We start from the raw sequence: 8124 nt of genomic DNA, 5'->3' as shown, positions 1-8124 counted from the left end.
TTTATTTGTATGGTTATAGTTGATAGCTTAGTCAACATCTTATGCTATGCATCGTTATTGGAGATTTTAGATGTGTAGGATTACTGTTGTTGTGTACCTCATAGGTCTGTTCTTTATGGTTCTGTTTCTTACTAAACTTTGCTCGTATCCTTACTCCTCACTGAAATGATCTTGTTTATGTCATATAACGGAAAGAGAAATTATGGTATTTAGGGTGAGTTTGATATGATTTTTGAAAAAGTAGTACAACCTAGAGGATCGGTGGAAAAATATTTCCTTATAGCTTATTACAAGCATTTTTCAATTTTTTTTATGAAACTTTAATAACTCTGGAAGGTACTTTTAGAGTAAGTATTTCTCTTAGAATAAGTACCTACTCTGCGTCACATGTAATTCATCAAGATAATTCACATTGAGATGGAGGAATACGAGTTTTCCTATCACCCGGCTGCGTTTTCCCACATGGCAAGGAACAAGAAAATCCAAAACGTGGTTTATGGTTAATTTTGTCGTATAGCTGCATTACAACACCACACCCACCACAAAATCATTATAGCCTTTAAAATTTACAAATATCTGTCTTGATTGTGGTACAGCATTCTATGTGAACAGATCTTCGTCTTCAGAGTAAGGACCCAGGGCTGTAAGCATCGGACTACCTTGGATGTATCTTCTTTCACTTTGTTTATGTAGATTACACATCATGTTCTTCCTTAGATTATATAATTTTGGTTTTCAATTATTTTTGGAGTGAATTTTCTTGAACTGAAGGAGGCAGGACCAAGAGACATAATTTGAAAACAGAGTTGAAATGAAGAAGATTGTACAATTTAGGAGCTAGACAGATCACCGAGTTCATTGGAAGAAGAATAAGGAGATTTCACAAGCCAAAGGAAGGTGAGTTCAAATATAACAGTGGCTAAAAAAACTTTGCAATTACACTCTATGTTATTTAACCTTTTTGGGGTCTGAAGTTATATATATATATATACCTCATCTGCCATGTTGTGTTAGCCTGCTAGGAAGATGCACCTTTTTGTGGTACTATAGACGAAGGATTTGGTTTGAATCAAATCTAAAACTCTTGGATATGCTCAAGAAAACCATAGGTCAAGTAATCTCATAGATAAAGTTGTTTTATACAATACACTAGATCAGTGTTGCTGATATTGATGGAACATATATAAACACTAATTACAATAGACAACAGGACAATCATCCAGGAGAATCAGCAACATGCCTCACAAAGCCAACAGCAACACAAGCCAAAAAGGCTGCACCCAATCCACAAGTTAAGGTAAGATTTAGTTTTTCACAATGAAATATATATAAACATATAAGGCAGTGAAATGAAATCACCTACCATCCTTCAATAAAACTTCTATCTCCTCGTTTTTTTGTAGTACCCCGTAACCGTTTCTTCTTCCCTGTCTCAACGTTCTCAGTCGGGTACCCTATAGTTTAAAACAGTTAGATAGAGAGACAACAAAGTGAAAATTTTGAGAGAGGGAGAGGAAGGTGGAAAGAACCTGGTGGGTGATGGTCTTGTTTTTCTTCTGATATGGGCATCTTTGAAGCTTTGGAGGTAGAGATTAGTGTCTTCCGTTACGTGTGTGTATATATATCGATTATCTCTTCAGTAAAAAGTTTGTAGAGTTTCTTAGAAAAGGAAAAAGCTTAGGAATATGATTCTGATATTGATTGGCCAACTTAATTTCAACTTGATTCGTTCCGTTCAAAGACGCTGGTTTTAGCTTTGCCAATAGATATTACATTCTAGAAGACACTACCGTCGTGGAAGTAAGGTAACAGTTTTTGCTTATAATACCCTCGAAGGGTGGGTTCTATTAGAAAAAGGCCATTACAGATTCTGTGGAAGGGAATAAACTAATAAGTAGAATGGATGGATAGGTACCTCGACTAATTGATTAGTCCCAAAAAATTGTAGTATGATGTATGTATATAAAAGATTAAACTTCTTTTTTGAGTTAGCAAGAAAATCAATATCATAAGTTGATTTGGTAGTAAACGAGAAGACATCGTTTCAATAAATGATTAAGAGATGAAATCATGAGTTCAGTCTAGTCTAAGGTGGTTATCTTCGGCTCAGAAATTAATTTTGACTAAATAAGTTGTTTTGTTAGCTGACTCAGATATCTATAATATAAAAGAAAACAGATACAGTATAATTGCAGATAGAGTGTAATTTTATAATCATTCTACAAATTAGCTGTTTGGTTTCTGGTTATTTTCAGTATTGACACTCCGTTTTTCCCATTTGTTTAGGGCTAAGTTTGGGAGAGTGGGCTGAAGCCTTGCAAGCTTTACAAATTGAAAGCCCAACTAAATGAGTCAGAGGTCCACAAGTGTAAGTCGATGAAATTATAAAATCAGAAGTCAACCATTACTTCTATTTCTATATTTGTCTACAGTGCTCTTGAACAATGATATGATAATATTAGAGTAGGGAATGAATGAAATGGTTACGTTTTCTCGATGAAGAAACAAGGCCAAGAGAGGAGTTTGATAATTAATTCATTTTTTATTAAACAATGAATTTGTTTTCTCAATTATGAAAGAAAACTCAAAATGAAAAGAAGACTCGTTTCTAAATCATTTACTAACTATATATTTAAAACAGAATTTAAAAAACAGAAAAATTTAAAATAAAAACTAAAGTAAATCACCAAACATGATCTTAATTATTTATGAAAATTTCAAAAACGAAGAAATCGAAAGAATAATAGGAAATTAATAAGAAAGGAAAAGGAAAAGGAAAAGGAAAAGGAAACTGTGTGGGATAAGTGTAGTCTTTTTTATTGGACAATTATCATGGGTAAAAATTAAGTATATAAACATTTTAAAACAGCTGAAAATATAACAAATTCTATATAGACTCTTTTTTTCTTTGTATTAAATATTAATATATATTTAGTTGGAGAAAATCAATGGATTCATAATATTCTTTAATAAACATTAAAAAAAGAAAAACAAATCTCATAAATATTTTGCAAAAGAAAGTTATAGAAATTTACCAACAAATTATGTGGGTGCGCAAGAACCAAAATTGTCGACGACAATTGTAGTATTCTGAACAAGTTTGTAAAAAAGATATCTATAAAATGTCATCAATTCCAAGTAAAATCACCTAAAAAAATTATGGATTTGCCATTGTGTACTGTGGAATTTGTGACTTGTGAGACCCTTAATTTTATAGTCTAATAATACACATACACAAACAAAAGAAGAAAAGGTCACAATGTAAATTGTTATTCACCCTATGTGTAGACACCATGGCTAGGCAGGCACATTTAAGCCTTAAATGCACAAATATATACAACAAGAAAAAGCAATGTTTGTAAGTATATGGTAAAAGATGGATGATGAATATTCAACATTCAAGAAGAAAATGTTGGTAGATTGTTAATAATTGTACAAAGTTGTCAATCAATCGACGAGTGATTGATTTATTATTTTTTACTTTGAGGTTAGAGACTCGAAATCCTTATTGTCTTGCAAAGTTATAACTAATCACAAGTTAATAGATTATTTAAATCGATAAAACTAAGTCAATTAGATGAAAACATTAGCTTTAATAGATGAGTAGAGATCAACTAAGAGGGACGTATCATTGAATTAAACGATGTTAGATGTAAATTTGAAGATCTACATGTTTCTTAATAGTCATTGAACTTATTCAAGGTACTTTTCTCTCTCACAAATCAGACCATTAAAGACCCATTAGCTATATTGTAGCAACCTCACCAAATAATCACTTCAACAAGAATATAGAGAACAGAAAGTAAAATTAGCAGCAAACAATAATAATGTTTGGAATTCCAAGAAAGAAAAAGAAAAAGCAGAGAGAGAATCGAAAGAGGATTTAAAGATGAGCAACATGTTATTAAGATATAATAGAAAGAACCAATGGAGGATTGAAGGTGTTAAAGTGGAGTTAACAAGAGTGTAGTGATGTAAGTGAAGTGAAGTGAAGTTACAATGACATATACAAATAATTCAGAGGGAACCAAAAGACAGCAAAAAGAATAATGAAAACAAAACATGAAGTTAAAAAAAATAATAATAAGAAAAGAAAGGAAATTGTATATATAATTATTGTAATATTGTATGTGTGTGTTTAATGAAGAGTCCCATTACAATCTATCTTTTTTACCAAAACCCACAAAAAAAAAAAAAAAAAAAAAAAAAAAACTGTCTTAGTCAGAAAGAGGTAATGGGTAGGTCACAACCTTCTTTCAAATTTACCCATCTCAGAATCAGTGCCTTTTCCTATATATTATATAATATACACTCCATATACATTGATATAGTAACTTTAACCTTATGAATTTTCATACCTCTGCCTTAAAACTAATTTTGTTTATCTAATAGTGTCCTCTTACACACAAAATTTAACGTGACATTCATACCTAAACTTGTAACTTAAAACTTAAAACAATGAAGTTTGAAGACTTGTTGTATATATGTTTATGTTTTGTACTTTCTGTTGTTTGTTTCTCTCCATGTTTATAGGATTTTTAGCTAACACATCATTAACAAAAACCACTTAAATTTTCATAGCCATACGAAAACCTAACTCTAGGCTACTTCTAGTACTAAGAAGTAAGAATAACTCTAAGAGAAGGTTTTTCTAACCCTAGAATTAATTGCAATATTTGGAGAGAGAAAGAATTAAAGAGGGGGTGTTTTTGTTTGTGTAGAGAGAGTTGGGGTTTTTGGGGACAGTATGCAGAGTTTGTTTCTTTTGAAAAATTATTTAGTTTTAGTTTTGGTTTTGTTGTGTTGTGTTGTGTAGTGTTGTGTGTATTTTTGGGGTTGAAAGGTCAGCTCAAATGTCTTAATCTGATTTTACCTCTTTTGATGCTCACAGCTATATCAATTCTTCTCTTTTCATTGTATTGTCAAATCAAACTCCCCCAATCCCCTTCTATACTCACATGCTCTTCCCCCCCCCCCTCCCTAAAACCTCTCCTTCTTTGTCCATTCCATTTTTTTTTTCACTTCCACTTCCCAAACACTATATTTACATCCCAATTATTAAATAAACTATAAAAATTAATTCATAAAATGTTACGCTTCGAATCTATTAGTGATGGACTATATATCGATAATAAAAGTTTATGAGTGATAAAGTCTTTTATCGATAGATTATGTTATATTTTTTTATTTTTATAAAATATTTAATATGTACAACATCTCAAGTCTAGAATTTAAAATTGACACAATCAATGACTTTTGAGTTTCCTTGCGATCAAAGAAAAACTATTACGTCTTTGTCTTAAAGGTTTTTAAGAGTAGGAGTTTGTTTCTACAAATCGACATGAGTTCTTTTACTCACATGCATCTTGGAGAAATTTTCAGTAGGCCATTCAACATATAATTACTCCAAGCTAAGTACGTTTAGTTGTGAAGTTTTTATGCTTTTAAGCATTTCTTAGCTATATATTCATGTCCTGATTAGGATTGCTCTAATTCGAATGTGATCTCGATTCATTCATATCTTGCTCTTAAATTCAGGTCGTACATTATTTTTGTTTTCAATTTTTACAACTTTTTGTATAAATCATAAGGACGTGTTTTTACGTAAATTTAAAAACAAAAGAAGTGAATGAAAATATAGTTGTATTTTCTTTTTTTTAGATAGGTGTCTAGGAGAGAAGATCTAAAAATTGAGATTAATGTAGACAAATGTTTTAAATGTATTTAATATTATATGTCTAAACCATAAGATTAGTTGTATAGTTTCCTCTAAATATTAACTATCAAATGTTATTTAATTGATTTTGTGGTTTTAGGACCAACAATAATCTCAATTGCATATATTAATGATTTTGCTTATGTAGTTAATTAGTTATTATCACAAATAGCTTAAACTTTGTTTTACCCACAAAATTAAGAACTAATCTTTTTTTTTTTTTGTTAACTCATATAGTTTAATAATTTCATAACCAGACAGTTAAATTTTAATCTTAATTTCTGGTGTATTTCTTTTTTTGATTCCCATTGTTCATTTTAGAGAAAAATTTCAACTCCATTATTTTTATAAATTTCTTCACCTCTAAAAAAACATAAATTGATTTACATGTGAGGATCGGAGTGCCACACGGTGAACATCGTTGGTTATGAGCAAGTTGTCGACAGCGTCTTCTTTATGCATGATTTTGTTTCTATGCCTTAGTCTATAAGTTTTGTAATGGTGTAATGTTGTCCACATCTATGTGAACTTCATGGTGTACAAATGTGGGCAATTACATGATTTTTTCTTTGTATATATTGACTTTTTCTTTCTACATAATGTACTGTTTGGTTGAAAAGAAAGGTGAAATAGTACTTTGTCATTTAATAAAGCATTAAAAGTTCCATCAACAGTCAATCCAAAGTCACTTAATTTTATATATTTATATATACTTAGAAAATAGAAGAGAAGTATATTAGTAGTATTAAATGTGGCAAATTAAAACCCCAACTGAATTTTACTGTGACATGAAAATCAATGCATCACTTTCAATTTCAACTGTGAAATCAAAAGTAAAGAATATGAATATTTTTATTTTACTTTTATAAGTAAAATTAATAATTATATAAATTAAAGAGTTGTTTTAAGACATAATTATTAATAATTAAGTTAATTGGAGGGACATCCTTTCCCAAAAAGATACCCTAAAAAAGCTTTTGAATCACATGTTGGAGTGCCAAAATCTGTTGTAAAGTCCACAGTTCTCTGTCCCATAAATAACACTTTTTCTTATTAAACATATATATATGTGTGTGTGTGTGTGTATATATATATCCTAATAATAATAATAAACTTTAATTTAAGAATGGATTGGATAATGCAGACATCTTGTCAAACACCATAGCTTTTCTTTGTCTTCTTATTAACAAATATCTCATGTTGTTTTCTTTGAGATCTTGAATCCAAACCATTTGTTTTTCTAAAGAGTAGTACTCAACTTATAAAGGGTATTTATGAAATGAAATTCTTTGGGTGGATGGATTCGGGTCAATTGGATAATCAAGGCTTTTAGTTGGAAAGCATTGTTTTGAAAAATATTAGAGAAATGAAGTTGATTTCTTTTATTTTTTTTTGAGAGACAGCACATTCAATTTTTTTAATATTTTATTATCTGCAGATAGAAGATTTTTCTATCTTTTTTTCTTTATTAGAAATTGATATTTTTAAATATAGTAAAATAAATTAAAATTTTTATAATATATAGCAAAATTTTGAATTCTATCGATGATAAATATTGATAGATTTTTATTATTATCGATCGATATAACTGATAAAAATATATCAATATCTATCAATACCTATCATCGATAGAATTTGAAATTTTACTATATTTTATAAATATTTTATCAAATTTATTATTTTTTACCATTCTCCAAAAAAATATTTCGTCGTTCTCTTCCTTCCTTCTTTTTTCTTTTAACACTTCTTTTGTTATATATATTATTTTCAACCAAAATTGTTTATATTTTAAAAAACTAAAATTAGAAATTAATGCTTTTGTAAATTGTTTTAATGGAACTTTTACTTTTTTTCTTTTTATTAGCCCATCTTTTTTTTCAATTGGAGCTTTAATTTAAGATAATATATTTTTTTTCATTATTTTAACTTTTAGGGGTAGAATACGTTTTCTTAATTATAAAATATTAAACTCAAGTTAATTTGACAAATTTTGGAAATCATGTTTTTAGATGTTTTATATTAGATTTATTATTTTGAATTTAGTTAAAATGATTAATCAATTATTACTAAAGTATGTTATCCATCATATATCAAATTAATTAAAATAAAAATTTATCCTTTTAAAAATTGAAATAGAAAACTGAATCAATTGGCTACCACTATAATAAATGGACCAAAAACTAATTATAATTTTAGTTGATTTTTAGTCTACAATTGATGAATTTTGATCTAATTAACTATAATTTATAATTAATTACTTAACTAAACTACGAATGATTTACATGCTCTTATATGCAACCAAATCAAGTTCTTAAGGCAAGAGCGTGACTTAAGTAATCTGACCAATCTTATTAGTTATTTATTAATTCTTCTCGTGGTCTATAGTCACAAATAATTATTCCACGCCT

General features: G+C 28.9%; 1 long non-coding RNA gene across 1 annotated transcript; it reads right to left on the bottom strand.

Annotated features, from left to right (window-relative positions):
- Nucleotides 1–1091: 1091 nt before the first annotated feature.
- On the bottom strand, nucleotides 1092–1917 carry LOC103486908 (uncharacterized). The gene is made up of 3 exons (XR_537141.3): nucleotides 1530–1917; nucleotides 1364–1454; nucleotides 1092–1274 (listed from the first exon to the last, which is right to left on the bottom strand). It is a non-coding gene; the product is annotated as an uncharacterized LOC103486908 (long non-coding RNA).
- Between the last annotated feature and the right edge of the window lie 6207 nt (nucleotides 1918–8124).

Source organism: Cucumis melo, chromosome 4, assembly GCF_025177605.1.
Source record: "Cucumis melo cultivar AY chromosome 4, USDA_Cmelo_AY_1.0, whole genome shotgun sequence".
NCBI classification, from domain to species: Eukaryota; Viridiplantae; Streptophyta; class Magnoliopsida; order Cucurbitales; family Cucurbitaceae; genus Cucumis; species Cucumis melo.
Note: the sequence above shows the minus strand (reverse complement) of the source record. Positions and strands in the feature narration are given on the sequence as shown.